The sequence below is a fragment of the Leuciscus leuciscus genome (genome assembly GCF_965113295.1).
Source record: "Leuciscus leuciscus genome assembly, chromosome: 24".
Classification (NCBI taxonomy): Eukaryota; Metazoa; Chordata; class Actinopteri; order Cypriniformes; family Leuciscidae; genus Leuciscus; species Leuciscus leuciscus.
In genome coordinates this window covers 13518339-13535701 of record NC_138723.1, presented here as the reverse complement: position 1 = coordinate 13535701, position 17363 = coordinate 13518339, and positions in this window count along the sequence as shown.

Below are 17363 nucleotides of genomic sequence, written 5' to 3'. Positions count from 1 at the left end.
ACGTTGATTTTCATTTGTGGCAGTTTGCGCGTCAGCTTGCTGGAGAGAGATGCTCATTTCCGGTATAGGCCATATTTGTGGAGAAGAGTGTTGTAGTAGTTCTATGAATCTGGCTAATGGGAGCTATAATACGCTATCATACCTTTATTTTTATTTATTTTTTACCATTTTGGGAGAAGTAATATTCACATATGTTGCTTTAACAACCAGATGCATTTACACTTGTCTAGATGCACCTGGAATGCGTCTCAAACCACCACCTGAAATGGTTTGTGCGATTGGATTGCAATCAGGGTTCTGAGGGGCTTTACACATTGGATCAAAGAAAACGCATGCTGTGTCCAAGTGCAAATAGGCCCTTTGTCAATGTTTCTACCAAATGAAGGGAAAAATAAAGAAATTGCATGAAGGAAACTTGCCAGTGTATTGTTCTCAAACCTCCGAACAACCTGCTCCCCTTCAGGCTTGGCAAAAGCGCCTTTTCCCTCCCTGTAGTTTCAGTTCTTTTTAGATGTCAGCTCTGGCAGATAACAAACTGTTATCAGCTGGGGTATGGGCCCTTTTGTAATTGCCTTTCACTCACCGGCAGGACCTGCCGGTGACGTGAGCCCCATGTTTGGCCTTCGTTTTCTCATCCCTATCGGCCCACGCCCCCGCCGCCCACCCCGCCAGCAACCGCAAACACAGCTGATGCCTGATGCCATGCCTCACGGGGGTCATGATTGGATGTGTGATTGCAGTACACCACTGCCTGGCTGGTGCCTTTCTTCTGCGGCCTGCATCAAACACACAAACAGAGTCGCAAATACACACATTTTGAGAAGTTCGGCTCGCATACAGCTATGTACACAAGCTGCCCACAAATACATCTGCATTGGAACTGATATCCATAACCACTCTCTCTCTGTCTTTCAGAGAGTCACATGTATCTGCGTATCGCATTTAATCTAACTGCATGGTTGACTTGCAAACGATTACTCCTATAATTATCAATGGTAAGCGAAACCATGAGTGTTGTAATTGATTTGGACCCAGCAGGTGCATTCTTCAAACAATGATCTCACTCCCTCTCATCCCGGCACATCTTCATACAGAGGCTTCTTTATGTAAAGTGACTAAGAAGTGACTCTCAAGGTTAAAGATAACAATGTGTTACAAAAGTCTGTTCCTTTGAGAAGATGAACTTTTCTGTTCTTGGAATGAAAGCAGCATTATTGAAAAAAGTAATTTTGTGTAACTCTACAAAATGTCAAAAAACAAAACTTGTTTGAAAACTTGTCAGAGCCTAGTGGGTAATGCATGTGCTCTGAACCTTTGAGCTGCGGTGCTCATTTGGACAGTTAAGTTTGAATCTGGCCTGTGTGATTTCCACATGCTGTTTTTACCCATCATTTCCTCTCTCACTTTATACCTGTTATTAAACTTCACACTCTATTTCTCATATCTAAAAACACATACTTAATGCTGAATTATCAGGATAATACTGTTGTTGAGTACTGATTAATGACGAAACATAAACAAAATTCGATAATACTTTTCAAACATCCACCATGAAAAATTTGACTACGTATGTCAAGAGAACCCAACTAATAAAATAAAAATAAATTCAATACATTTTCATATTCTAAGCAGTTTACTAGTATATTAATATACTCAAACATTATACACATCCTATCCCTTTCAGTCAATAGTCTATTTCGATTTGTTTCATTTTATGTTTAAAATGTCAAATTCATCCAAGCAGAAACAATATATTGGACAATAGTCACATTTCTGAAAAGTTTATGCTTTAAGGTTGATAGCTAATCTTAACAGAACATAATGTTAAAGGTGGTAAAACTAAATATCAAAAAAGAAACACAGACAAATGAATGGAATGATGGTCAAATATATATCTAGAGCTGTGATGTGTATGTGTGGAGAAGGAGTGATATTACAAAGACTCATACATCACAAAGCTTTAAAAATTGTGCCCAAAGGCACTGGCTCACGAACAGCCATTTATTATTCATTCTTAGAAAAAGGGTGAATTAAATGTCTGTTATTATGCACACAAAACCACTGACATCTAAATCCATATCCTGTTTCACTGGGGTGGCAAGAGCCTCTCTCTCCCTCTTTTTATTCATTTTATCATTGTCATCCTGCCACTATGAGGGGCCGCTCGTGTCCTTTTCAGAAGCTATTCATCCTACACATCCATCATCCAAACTCATTGTGCCATGCTTGTTATTTTCCAATTTTCAGCTGGTGAAAGAAATTATTTACTCATAATCGAGGCCCACACTCTAAATTAAATGGCACACATTGGAAAACAATGTCATTTTCAGTGACTATTTTGTGAGAAGCCGATCCAAATAATTCACAACGCCACTGCATGCCAGTTACGGCATGTGAAATGCCACTGTATGATAATGCGACGCAGACTCGAGTGCTCCCTACAGGAGATAAACTAAATTAACGAAGTGCACTATCTTGTCATGTTTCAAACTAGGGCAGCCTTAACAGATGCTGGAAACTCAGCATCTAAATCAAAACTCTGAGAAGGAGCCATGCAGAATAAAAACACAATCCTACTGTATATCTTCCTGCAGGATTCATCAAACATCAATACTTCTGCAATGTGAGACGCAGCGTCAGGGAAGCTACTTTGAAACTGGAGCTTGTCAAACTACAAGCTCCTCATAATTTTGAGCAATTGATACTGTTAAACTACTCATAAAAAAAAAAAAAAAAATTACACATTTTTATTTTGCAAAACTTACAGGGGAGAAACACTACAGTTCTTATTCATCATTTACAAACTTACAGTTTTCATATTTAATTTAAAGAAATAATTTTTTTCTAAAAGAGATATTTTGGCAAATTTTGTTGTACTGGTCAGAGTTTTCAAAAACACAGTCATATATATTTTTTATTAAATCAAAACACTATTTTCACTAAATAATATAAAATATACACTTAAATCACACATTAAATTGATCATAAGGGGCAGTAAAGATATTTATAATGTTACAAAATATTTCTATGATAAATGCTGCTTCTTTTGAGAAAAAAGGATCTGTGTTTTGTGTTTCCACAAAATGTTTAAGCAGCATGACCTTCTTTTTTTATCAACATTGATAATAATATTAAGAAATGTTTCTTGAACTGCAAAACAGCATATTTCTGAAGAATCATGTGACAATGAAGACTGGAGTAATGATGCTGAAATTCAACTTTGACATCACAGGAATAAATTACATTTTAAAGTATATTAAAATAGAAAACAATTATTTTAAATCGAAATAATATTTCACAATACTACTGTTTTTACTGTTTTTTTTTTTTTTTTTGTATTCAGTATTCTGTATTTTTTACTGTATCAAACACATACAGCCTTGGTGAGCATAAGAGACTTCTTTCAAAAACATTAAAAACTCTTACCAACTCCAAACTTTTGAATGGTATGAAATACTACATCTATCTTGTCATTGCCACAGTAACGATGGACAAAACATGATAAAAACTTGCAGCTCGGGAGTGGTGCAGGTATGACGTCACTTTGTAGGCCAATCGCAGTTAGCACACTGGTTCCCTCAACAAAAACCTTGGAATTTTTGGGGGGATTATCGCTAAAAACAAGCTCTGTGATCAACAAAAAGGTATGATACTTGCACATTTTGCCCATCAAGATCATTTTCACAGATGAACATAACTTTAATGAGTTTTGAAAACGCAGTCGGCAGAAGTAAAAAGCTAAAGGTAGGCTATAAACGAACTACAACACGGTCCCACGGCCCTCGGCCTCGTCCTGCTCGCCACAGTCACCATCACTAAGCTTCCGACAACTCAGTTTTTATCTAAAAACATTTTCCCAGAACGCTTGAGTTACAATCATTTATAAGAGCACAATTATAAGCATAACAAGGCTGTAAAAGTGGACTGAGTTTACCTGTCCCGCGTGATGACGTTTAATCTCCTCGACAGCCTCTGTAGTCCCATATAGACAGTCTTGTCAGCAACCGCCTTTTTTAAAGACACGTAACAGCTTCAAACAAATCACGAGCGGGGTAATACTGATGTATTTTATGTTGTAGAATAAAATGTGAAAGTGTCTTGAGCTTGTGTTTACCACAGATCTTGTTTCAGCCATTTAACCAAAACCCCATTCAAAAAACCCATTGACTTTGGGAAGTGCTAAAATGCTAACTCGCTTCTGCGTTTTGGCCTACAAAGTGATGTCATACCTGCACCAATCTATTGAAAGCCAGCTCATATGCACAACATCATTCATCTTGAAATCATATAATTCAGTTTGCGTCTTCTGATTGGTTTCTGTGGACTTAGAGGATTTTGCTGACAAAGGGAAGTGGCGTTTAGCGGTTTCTGCCAACAAACCGGTATTTCTGAATGGGCTGACGCTGGAATTTAAAGCGAAAGCATTTGATGAACTTGTATTATGTGCAGAGAGCATTCGCTCAATATCATTATCTTATTTTTGACGGAGGCGGCGCTATCTGAACTCTTCGTATATTAATTTTGTATTACACTGCTTCTTGTTGGAAAAAAAGTTACTTGGTACTAAAAACAGTCGAGTTAACTGTCATGCCACTGGAAATTTAGTTAAGTAAGTGGTGTTGCTATTTTTAGTTAGGGACTCCGCATTTACTCCGCAACTGGAAGCAAAGGAAATGGAAGCCCTAGCATGAATGTAGCTGCCAACAGCGGGATATCTCAATAATGCTTAAAGTATATTCACTCAGCTAGCACAAACCTCAGCATATACACAAGCAGCCAACAGCGAGCCAGCAAGAGCGCACTATAGATGTGAGGAAGAAAATACACATCATCATTAGCTCTCTCAACTTCCTCTCTGCTTGACTGCGGCGCGGAGCAGCCTCTGGTTGATCTACAATATTCTGTCAGCTAGAGTCGTCCTGGAGGGGGGCGCACAGCAGAGCTGACAGACAGCATACTTCGCTTACTGATGTTAAGAAGTATACTAACTGTAAACTGGAGGGAGAAATCACAGCATGGAGAGATCCAAAAATATCCGTTAAGTTCAAGTCGGGACTCGGTGTATTACTTCAAACACAATAAATGTGAATATTGCATAATTTGGACATAACAAAAAGTCTTTTTGCATGCATTTTATTTATATTAACAAATATGCCATAAAGGTCACACCAAGGATACTATAACTAACAATGACTATAAGGTTTTAATAATTGCTCTAATTCTATGAGAATAGGGATATCTACACCACAACTATAACGATAATGACACAAATGATAATGGTGGAATCACTTTCAGATTTAAAAAAAAATTTTTTTTTACCAGCTGATGAGTGATCCAGAATCCACCTGACTTTAAAGAGCTCAAACATTTACAGCGGCAGACGACCCTAATTTAGTTAATATTATCTTCCTTTGTGTTAAAGTGCCCCTACCATGCTTTTTCCAAAATCACCTTTCAATATAGCTGTTTGAGAATGTGAAAGGTCTGCAAGTTTTAAAGATCAAAGTGCACAACAAATAAAGTAAAAAATCTGAGGAAGCTCTCGGAAAGGACGGCTTTAGAGAGACCGAATCTTTTATCGAACTGTTTCAGACATTGTGAGAATAGAGCTGGTGTGCAATGTATATTTTAAGAAAATTAAAGCGTTTTTTGTAAAACTATTTTAGGAGACCTCCAAACAAAATTAGGAATGTTTAAAATAGCACAATAGAGGAACTTTACCAGCTCTCTAGAGTAGTTTGATTCCTTTTTGTGACGCATTGAATCTGAGTTTTACATTGACTCACTTAGTGAGTCAATGGTTTAAGTCAATTCAAAACTCTGATTCATTTGTGACATCCCTCAAAAATGTTCTTGGAAGTCCTTGTGTGGCACTTCACACATATTAAAATGTTTTAGTACAAATATATGAAATATGGCTGATTATTGTTATTGGTCTAAATATTTTAAAACATATATAAAATATTCAAAATGATTATTATTCATGTTTATGTATTGGAAAACTACACCTTGATCATTTTTAACAACTGTTTTTCTGTCATGATAACTCTTGGAGTGTTTGGCATGGAAATGGATATGACAGTGTTGTTATGTTTGGTCTTGGCGGAATAGATCTGCTACGCTGCTGCTGTTATTGCTGCTGCTGCAGAGCAAATACAGGACTTGCTACTGCCATTCACGACACGCTGCTGTTAGACATGCTGCTGCTGTACAGTATAGCATAGATGAATTACCCGTAGCAGATTTATACAGGTGGAGCTGGGGAAGGTGGAGGGTTTCTGAAAGCACGCTGCAACTGCTACAGCATATGCTGACCAAGTATTTAAAGGTTGAGCAGCGAGCTCATTGGCTGCTGATACAGCAGGAACCAATCAGCTGTGCCCTATAGAGAATGATGTGATTGCAAGCAAATTGAGTTAAGGACCTATCAGCCTGCACCATCTACAGTTTCATGACCGAACTTTGTATTTTACTTATTGCATTAAACATTTTAAACTTGGCAACAATAACGTTGGTTGAAATGAGAGTTCCCTTGATGAAAAAAAATCCTGAAATTAAATATTTTGAAAGAAAAAAATTCCATCTTTGAAGTTATTTTGGAACAAATATGTTAACATTTAAATATATATAGAATATTATCAACAGGTAAAAATTTTTTTAATAAAATTGTGTACATTTCGAAGGACATGTAATATTATTGAAAAAATATATATTTTCTTTTTTTCAAGAAAAAAAAAAAATGTTAGAGTGATTCAAGTGTGCATGTGGTTTACTTCTGCCCTAGTGGGTTAATACCACCCAGCCTCCATGCATGTTCCCAACGGCACTTTGAGAGCATTCTATGTCTTAAATATGGCTAGATGAGCAAGTTTAATAGCAGATATTATTTGATTCAATCAATACGGATTTCTACTCAGCATTTAAGTGTTTATTGTGGTTCTGATGTGCTTATCAGAGTGGCAGTGCAATTAGTTTGGTGAGAGCAGCAGGGTCAAAGCATTCATCCAATCATTCTCTGAGTGCAACAATCAGGCCATGAGAAAAACATTCTGTCCAATTACAGAAGGACATGATGGTAATAGCACACAGGTTATTTCCTATAATGTGGATTTTATTTGTTATAATTCCAAGTATTATTTTCAATCTTGAAGAGCTCTAAATACACAGAATTGTAATATTTATTTACACTCTAAAAAATGCTGGATTGTTTCAACCCATGTCTGGGTCAAATATGGACAAACTCAACCATTAAAAAATTTAATCAATGGTTGGGTGTGTCTATATTCGACCCAAACATAGGTTGAAACATCCCAGCATTTTTTAGAGTGTATGTATCTCAAGAAAATGAAGATATTACAAAGGTTATGTCTACCTTTTAAGTGCTGCAGGAAATGAGGTAGTCAAAAACAGCTACAGTCTATTCTACATAAAGGTTTAAGTAAGGGATAATGTCACATTACTAACTGTTCTGACCGTGTTTGTGCAGGACAAAGCTCTGGGGACATCATAAGTTACAGGGACTGATGGCAGCTGTACAAACACAGGCTACACCGTAATTAAAATTTTAATGGACAGTAAAACAAAGGCATAACACCGTACAATCTGATAGGCAGTGGCGCAAAAAGTGGGAATGCGCCATATACGGCGCATAGGGGCAAGCACCATAGCGTTGGTAAAAAAACAAACAAAAAAACAAACAAACAAAGTTTAATTCTTTAAAAAAAAAATACTTTTAGGGGGGGTATTTTCTATATGTAGCTGCCGTTGTGCGTTTCTAAATCATTTCTGCATTTCCTCAATGTTATATAACATTTTAGAGAACTAACAGGCTAGAGCAGGCGCCCTCATAAGATGCCATCATGGACTTTTGACAAAAAAAATGTAATCGATTGACAGCACTAATATATATATATATATATATATATATATACAGTATATGTGTGTGTGTGTGTGTGTGTGTGTGTGTGTGTGTGCGCATGCATCGGGATCATTTTGTCAACATTGTCGTCTGTACGCAAACAATGTAATATCATGTAAACTAGTAGTCTACAAACTAAAAGTCCATGAAAGTAAACAAAAGTAAAACACAGACGATTGTGACAATACCGAGCAAACACAAAGAACAGCCCAGGATAATAGATGGCAACTTTGGCACAAGCAAATACCACAAAACATAATTTAGTTCTAATAGTTGAAGCTATACAGGTGAGCTCTTGTTGCTTTTCATCTTAGAAGCAGTAAAAAAATAATAATACTGAGAAGCCTTGCAATCCCAAATCTATAAAAAACTGAAATAAGCTTTCATGTGTGTTGTTACTATGAGCCTTCCCAGGGAAAAGCAATTTGGTATGTGTGTGTGTGTATCAGAAGTATAAAAGAAGAAAGCGTGTGTATGTGTGTGCCTGTGTGTATGTAGCTCTCTTCCTTGCCTCCATCCTTTTATGGCTTATCTCTTATCTTGACCAATACCTCAGTATCATCTCTTTGCAGCTGCACACATCAGTTGAAGCTCTTGCCATCCATAAACAGCCCCATACAGTTTCATTAACCTCAGGCGGTAACAGCGCAATTAATTTTTTTTCCATCTTCTCAAGTCTCACTCAAACCTGTCCTCAGTATGTAAAGGGCAGGGGGAAACGACTCAATCCTAGTTGAAATTACACCTAAATCAATGTGTTTCTGGAATAAAAGCGAGGAATCTTTGCGCTGTGGGTGTGGGTCACTTGGAAAGGGATTTAAAGGGATGGGTCCTCCAAAAATTAAATTCTGACATAATTTACTAACTCTCATGTCATTCCAAACCTATAAGATTTTGTTTCTTCTGAAGTAGATATTCCCTTTTGATACGGCTCACTGCACTGCGTTAGTTCACTAATGCTTATGGGGAAAACTAAGTTTTCTCCGAATCCTGAAGCCTGATTGGTGTGCACAGACAAATGGCATTTAAGCCAGCCGAAAGGGGCGGGGTTGGCTGCCTATATAAGTCATGCAGAAATGCCCAATCATCAGAATCTTTCTCCTTTAGTGCGAAGTTCATCTCGCTGCTCCGAAGAAGACTGATGCCTCACCCTCATCGCCTCTTCTCACCATTGAACGAGCCTCTGCAAGAAAGCCTATTCAATGTGCTCTGCATGCAAGCTGACTCAGCGATCTCCTCTGCGGCCATCCGGCATTAAGAAAAGAGCAAATTTAAGAGCAAATTTCACAGCGATGTTGATGCAAATGTCATGCCACGAATGCAGCCCATCCAGGGCTCACCTGCCCACTCTAGATGAGCATCCCGAGTACGTCACCTGCCTGGGCCGCACACACGCCAAGGTGGCTCTTCTGGACTCCAGCTGCCCGCACTATGAGAAGCTGAACCTCGCGACGCTGTGCGCCCGGATCGCGCTCTTCAGCGAACAGGCCACTCCCTTATCTCCTTCCCTTTTCGAGCCGAGGCAAAAGAAGAAGCGGAGCCACCAGGCCCAGTGCCCGCGTGCCTTGCTCTCCCCCTAACGCGACGAGTCCCCTGTACTCTTCACTTCAAGGATCAACACCCCTCATCTGGCGCGAGTGGGATGGTCTCGTTTGGCGGGTCTGAATAAGAGTTAGACTCTATGTCCCTGGCCACCTCTGAGTGCGAACAGTGGGCGAACTCTGGCGATGACTCCACCCCTCTGCCGCCCAAACAGTCTAACGACAAGTGGCCTCGTATGGACACAGAGCTTTTGCGAGTCCTCACAAAAGCTGTAAAAGAGCTTGGCTTGGACTGGTCGGCCCCAGAGGAGCTGCCCACAGCCGACTTGATGAATGGGTCCTGCCGCCAGCAGGCCCCTCGCCAGCGTCTAGCCCCGTTCTTCCCAGAAGATCTTCTCACCAAGATGTGGCGCGCCCCCTTTTCGGCGCATGATCACTCTTCCTCTTCGGCCGCTCTCTCCACGGTTGACAGCGCCGAAGAAAAAGGTTACACAAAGTTCCCCCCGTGGAAGAAGCTGTCACTGCGCACCTCTGCCTGCCCACGGCCATCAGCTGGAAGACTATAGCTAGTCACTCCTCCAAGACCTGCAGGACCACGTCAGCGCTCCCCTCCAGAGTATTCGCCACTGATGGCCAGGCTGTCTCTGCACTCCATACAAGGCTTCAAGTGCGCTATGGCCAGCCTAGCGGTGCTCGAGCGCCACTTGTGGCTGAATCTCACGGAGATTAAAGAATCTGACAGGACGGCTCTTCTCGACTCCTCCATCTCCCTGTTGGACTTGTTTGATGGCCCAGTCAACTCAGCAATGACCCAGGCCAACCTCAGCACCAGTCCAGCCCCAGCCGAAAGCGGAGCCTGAAGTCAAGCCATGCCTCCTCCCGGCCAAACGCTACCCATTTCCGAAGCATCAAGGGCCTTGCCCCAAGCTAGAGCTGGACCCTGTGCAGCCGATTTGGCACCCCCAACCGGAGTTATGGAACCTGCATGTTCGGCCCCTCGACGGGAACCATCAGGCCTTCCCCAGAAAGTGATGAGAACGATCTCGGAAGCGAGGGCCCCTTCCACAAGGCGCCTTTACGCTCAGAAATGGTCTGTTTTCTCAAGCTGGTGCTTAGCTTGGAAAATAGACCCCGCCAAGTGCGAAACTGTGTCAGTTCTCACGTTTCTGCAGGAGATGCTGGACCCTGAGTGCACCCCCTCCACACTCAAAGTATACGTGCCCCGGTGGCCAGCCAGCTGATTGGGGAACACAATCGTTAAGTTAAGTCGTTAAGTTCCTCAAGGTAGCTAGGAGGTTGAATCCTCCCTGCCTGTGTTTGGTCCCATCATGGGACCTCTCCACAGTCCTTAGGGCCCTCCGGGACCCTCCCTTTGAGCCACTCGAGTCAACTGACCTTCGGCCCCTCTCACTTAAGACAGCCCTCTTGCTGGCTTTAGCATCAGTCAAGTCAGTTGGAGATCTGCAGGCTCTGTCCGTGAAACCTTCCTGCCTTGAGTTCGATCCTAACGACTGTAAAATGGACCTCAGGCTGAGAATAGGCTACATCCCGAAAGTGCTTTCCACCCCGATCAGAGCGCAGGTGACAGCGCTTTTAGCTCTTCTGCTTGTAAAGAATGAGCAGGCACCTCATCCACTCTGTCCTGTCAGGGCCTCTACTGTGCGCTCTAGCCAATTTCAACAATCAGAGCAGCTGTTTATAAGCTTCAGAGGTCGCACTAAAGGTCTGTCGGTCTCGAAGCAAAGGATTTCCAACGCATTCTCATCCTAGGGCGTCATATACTGACGCTTTTGACATTTCGTCTACATCAAACGCACATGGCACCCTTTAGCGTCAATATGAGACGCACAGAGCTTTGTTCGGTTATGGGTAGGTTTAGGTCTGGGGTAGGGTTAGGGTTAGACCGCTAGGAGGCGCCTTCTGGCCCATATCTATCTGCGTCTCATATTGACGCTAAAGGGTGCCATGTGCGTTTGATGTAGACGAAATGTCAAAAGCGTCAGTATATGACGACTTGGGATGAGATCGGGCTGGGATTTCCAGATGGGTTGTGAATGCGATAACGTTGGCTTACAAGTCCGTCGACTTGATGTGCCCCCTAGGGGTTAGCCAACTCCCCTAGAAGTATGGCCTCCTCATGGGCATGGTCCAGCGAAATGTCTATCGCAGATATCTGTGCGGTCCACTTTCATCAGATTTTACAACCTGGACATCCCTGCTCTGCAAGCACGGGTGTTGTCAGTCTAAATGCAGCGAGTCATGCTAGCCGCTCCTCAGTCTCTGCATGGCTTATACAGGCAGCCAACCCTGCCCCTTTCGGCGGGCTGAAATGCCATTTGTCTGTGCACTTGAACAGATGTGAACCAATCAGGCTTCTGGATTCAGAGAAAACAGAGTTTTCCCTATAAGCGTTAGTGAACTAGTGCAATGCTCGTTCTCGTTATCTCAGGGAACCAGGGCTATATGAGGAACCATAAACATTTTGAAGTACTATTTTGGTCCACATAATGAAAGTCAACTGGTCCAATGTTATGTTTTTTTGGACTCATTGACTTTATTATGTGGACCAAAATAGTACTTTAAAAACGTTTATGGTAAAACCCTGGTTTATGTGACTTTCATTATAAAAAAAAAACCAAAAAAAAAAACTTTGAGACATTTGTCTAAATATCTTATTTTGTGTTTGACGGGTTTGGAAAGATCAAGGGTGAGTAGGAAAATCCCAACAGGAGATTTTTCATTGGACTTTAGATTATTGCAGAAAGTATAAGCTCTGTGACCAACAAAAGTTTTGTTCATCATGATCATCTTCACAAATTAACATAATTTAACAGCGTTTATACATTTTGAAGCCTAATTATAATTGGCAGAAGTAAAAAGCTAAACGTAGGCTATAAATGAACTACACCACGTTAGCATGACTTCAATGTCACCATCACTAAGCTTCCGATAACATTTTCCCTGAGAGTTTGATCAGTTTGCAAGAGAGCTATACACAACAAGGCTGTAAACTTAGCACTTTTTAGCAACCACCTTTTTCAAGACAAGTAAAAGCTGTAAAAAAAAAAGTATTACTGATGTATTTTATGTCATAGAAAAAAACATACAAATATCTTGAACTTGTGTTCACCACATACCTTATTTCAGGCATTTAACAAAAAAACTAAAGAATTATAAAAAAAATGTATTGAACCACAACCAGAAGTACTAAAATTGAAGTACTTTTTGGCCTACAATATCCTCCCTACAACACTGTATTTTCATTTCTGGGTGAAGTATCGCTTTAAGACCACAGTGTTTCCTGCAATAAGCATCTTGTTTGAAACCTAAAAAACCTCCTGCTTTTTGAAATATTCAACAAATCAATACTCCTCATGGCCGAGAACTCATCCGACTGGTGCATTTGTAACTAAAACATACCGGTTTTCTGAGACTTACCTTGAATTCTCCATGTTTTAGGATGCTAAATTAAGTTATATCCAAGCTGAGTGTCTGACAAGCCATAGCAGATGCAAAGGCTAAAGGGTTGCTGGTCAGTCCAAACATGAATCCTCAGCTCAGGCAAAGGAAACGGGAGTGATGTGGTGCCATGAGCCGTCTGTCTGATCTATGGAAGAGGGGAAATTAGCTTAGATCTCCCTGATATTCATGCCCATCTGGAAAATGAAGACGGGTGCCCTGGTTCTACTTTCCTGCTCCATCTTTATGAGAAAAATGTTGATTTGTGACCCAAAGAAAACACTCATCTATTTACTCTATTTAACCACATTGTTTCTGAGCACCCATCTTCTACTGTAATTTATGCACCTGTTTTTTTCCCCATTCAGGATATAGCAGTGAGATGTGCTCTGTCATTTGGCAATTTACCATTGGTCTTTACAATACATGGGAAACCGCAAATGGGGAGGAACGTATGCGCAAAAATAACGTTCCTCTCTATTATGGCCATGAATTATGCAAATTACCAGCTCCGTTCCCTTCACATTGCATGATTGGGCTGAATATGTGCATGTCTTCACTAATTTCCAGTACAATAATCCTCTCACTTTGTGCTCTCCGTAATTACAATCATCTGCTGCATAATTACAATTTTAAAGTATTGTATTGGGGAGCATCAGTGTGACAGAAGAATAATGGAGAGGAGAAAACTGAAATCTGGTTATTTCGGGCAGTACGTGAGATATAGAAAGGGAAAGGCCAGTCAGCAGCTGTGCTGAGTGGGAGTAGAGTGGGCAGATGTTGGGCTAGCACTGCTATTGAACACGTCGACAAACTTCACCTCACATTAATCCTTTATTTATATGATGTAACCACAGATTAAAAATGTCAGAAAGGGGGCTTCGTTTGGGGTTACATCATGAGAACAAGATGTGCGCTCAGAAAGGCTGGTGTAATGTTTTGTAGCATGAATGCTATCCATTAGCATTCCAATTTAGCTGCTCAGCTAGTGCAAGATCTCCAGAACGTATTTGAAACGTAAATCTGAAATCATCTTTAATGCCCGTACAAAGTAGAACCAGAGTGTGTAGCTACAGCATCTACCAGCAGTGGCTAATGATGCAATGCTAACTAGCTAATCCTAATGAATTCTCAAATATGAATACGTTTATTTGTTGGTCAGAATTCGTCACAACACCGGCACTTCTATATTTTAATCTGTAGTTAAAACAGCAGCAGCGGCAACAGCAGCAATAACCAGCAGCAATAAGTAACAGCAGCAATAACCAGCAGCAATAAGCAACAGCAATAACCAACAGCAGCAGCATCAGCGTAGCAGACATACCAAACATATCAACATTGGCATATCCATTATCACCTTGCCAAACAAGTTGCTTTGAAGTACTGTAATTGCAAAAAATTATCACAAAATCATTGTCTTGCATCATTTGCTTGCAAATGGTTTGATATTTTGATATCTATAAAATAAAATTACCTCAATTTAAAGTGTTCAAAAACTTTTTTGAGGGGTGGGATGGTCTTGATAAAACTATCTATGGCAAGTTACTCTATAAGAGCAATGCAATGCCAGATGAAGGAAGCAGATTGGATGTGCTTTGTAGATAAATATGCAATTACAATTATTAACAATCAGCATATTTCCACAGTTACACGGTCAACACATCAATATATGGTTTGTTTTGCCATTTATCATTTTCAGTCATTAGCGCACTGAGAAACCGCCATTAATCAAACACTACACCATGTGTAGCCATCTGCAGTGGAAGACAACATTCAACACGCCATAAAAGAAGTTTACCAACCATCAAAAGGCATAATAAACCAGAGGGAATATAAACGGAGAAAAAACAACATTTTATAGAGATGCGTAAAATAATAGATAAAACACATTAGCTATGCAATCAGCATTTCAATGCAATTTCAGGCTCACCCTCCCTGCAGTGCTAAGCCTTGATCCTGATAGCTCACGACAGGACGTAACATCAGGCAGCACATGAGAGCGTCCTGCCACATAAGAGTAGCAGCTAATGCACCCCACAGGGTTTCTGGAGACACTATACGGAAAGCCACTGGGAACAAACACTACAGATTCATCTTAAACTGCCCCAACACTAATACATTATGAAATGCACTTGACGCTGTTGAGCTGATGGTCAGTTTCAGAGTTGCTATCAGCACTAACAGATGGCCTTGAGATGACCAACCTTTCTTTGAAATAAAAAAAAACGATATTTAACTCACATTCGGAAGAAACGGAGGGTATACATCAAGGTAATGGCCTTCCAAAAGCTAAATTCATCCTACACAGAGAGTTCGTGGAAATCCATCACATGATTTTATCAAGGTTTCAACAGAACACTTACAACACACAAATAGTGTTAGTCAATAGGAATATTAGCTCTGGCAGCTTTTATCTGTGCTATTTCGGTTCCAATTTATGAGCAAAACCTGACATCTAAACGGCAAATGAAATCATCCCAGTCCAACTGATATGAGGAGTTACTCAAGCATATCCCCAGTAAATGTTCCCATCAAGTCCGTAATATTGGAGCAATTCGGCGGCTAATTCAACGCCACTCAATTGCTGTGCCGGTGTTAATGGCGACTATCAAAAATGTAGCAATGTGAAACATTAGCATGTGGAATCTGGAATATTTGAGAGCAAATTCATTTACACAACAAATAGATCTGACTGATTGCACTTTCTGTGCAATTCATCCTCTTAAATGAAAAATTATCATATGAAATTTACAGAGAGTGACTCCCAGGGCTATAATGTGTTGTGTTATCAGCATCAAGGGCCTTTCTATGGCTGGGTCCTCAAGGGACTTTAATGGCTCTGTGGATCTGAAGAGCCGTATATGCAGTGAAGAACATCCCTATTTGTTACTTTGAATGTTTATATTTTTAAAAATGTCAATTTAAGTTAGTGTGATTAATTATACTAAATTAAATGAACCAATTATTAATTAAATTAAGCAAAAATTTGAATTATTGTGTTTAAAAAAAAACACATTTCATATTTGCTAATAAAAGAATAAGCATCTTAATGACATTTACTGTTATACATACACACACACACATTGGGATATGTATGTTATATGTATATATTATGTTGTGATACATGGCATATTTATATAAACATACATTATTTATTAGATATCTATTTAATAATTATTATATTATATTTGCTAAAAAAAGAAAGAGCCTCTTACATTTTCCTGAGTTGCTAAAACACATTTCTCGAAACCTTCACCCACTTTCTCAAAACCTTAAACACAAAACCAAATCCTCAAACTACATTCAGGGAACATCTGACTCTTCAGGCAAAATCAAACAATTGACTCAAAGCCATTTGATCTGTGATCAAAATCAAATAATGCTTTTAGATCATACACACAGCCAGCCAAAATATAAACACTACAGATCATTCATTAGATCAAAAAAAATGGAGAAAACAACATCCAAAGCAGGCAGTTACAGAAAAAAAGTATAATGTAACACAGTAAACAAATTTCGCAATTACATAAAAAAGTATAGTAATTGCAACTTGCAGTAGTAAGGTGAATACTGTATGCTGACCATGACCATACAGTAAAAATACAGTAGTCCAAAAAGTTTAAAAAACTGCAAATGAAAAGCATGTTACGGTACACTCAAAAGAGTTGATCAATTGCAAAAAGTCAGTGAGAGATTCATTCTGTCTCAGCATTACGTCTTTGTAACAGGCAATGTCATCTGTTGCCAGACAAAGGTAAAATCCCTCAAGTGTGCCAAATCCTTCCTTGACAACACAAAGCCTTTCTCTTTCTCATCCTCATCCTCTTCATCCACCACCTCTTACACAAACTCTTCCTCTTCTGCCTCTCAGATTGTTTCCATTGTTCATATCATTCAGTGCACCTGTGCACTCTGAACTGGCTTATTTTGTACAGTTTGTTTGATCACATAATTAGAACTAAGTGTGAACAATTTTGAGTCTGTGTGTAAACTGTGTTTTAGTTGTGTATGACTTTTGCATACCTATGTTTAGCAGTGCATCACAAGTGCGATATGTGTTTTAGTGATTGACAATGTGTTAAAAGTTTTGCAAAATGAGCATATAATAAAAAAAATTACATAATCTTAAAAATGTATAATCTTCGTACAATTTATTTAAAGGGATAGTTCGGAGTAAAATCAACCTAGGGTCCTTTGCACCATGACCTCGAGCCAAACACCCCCTCAGAAGCTTTTTTTCCATTGGTCGAACATTTTTAAAGTTAGAGATTATTTAGAGATATCAGCCGGATGGCTTAGTGCAGGTGCTATTGGCTCCAAATTTGTATCTCGTAAATTACCCCACTAATAATGTAAAAGTCCTGGCAGGAAGCGATGCATAAAGATGTAGTGTAACGACGAATTATATTTTTTTCCGAAGTGTTGACAGCTTAGTGTTAACAAAT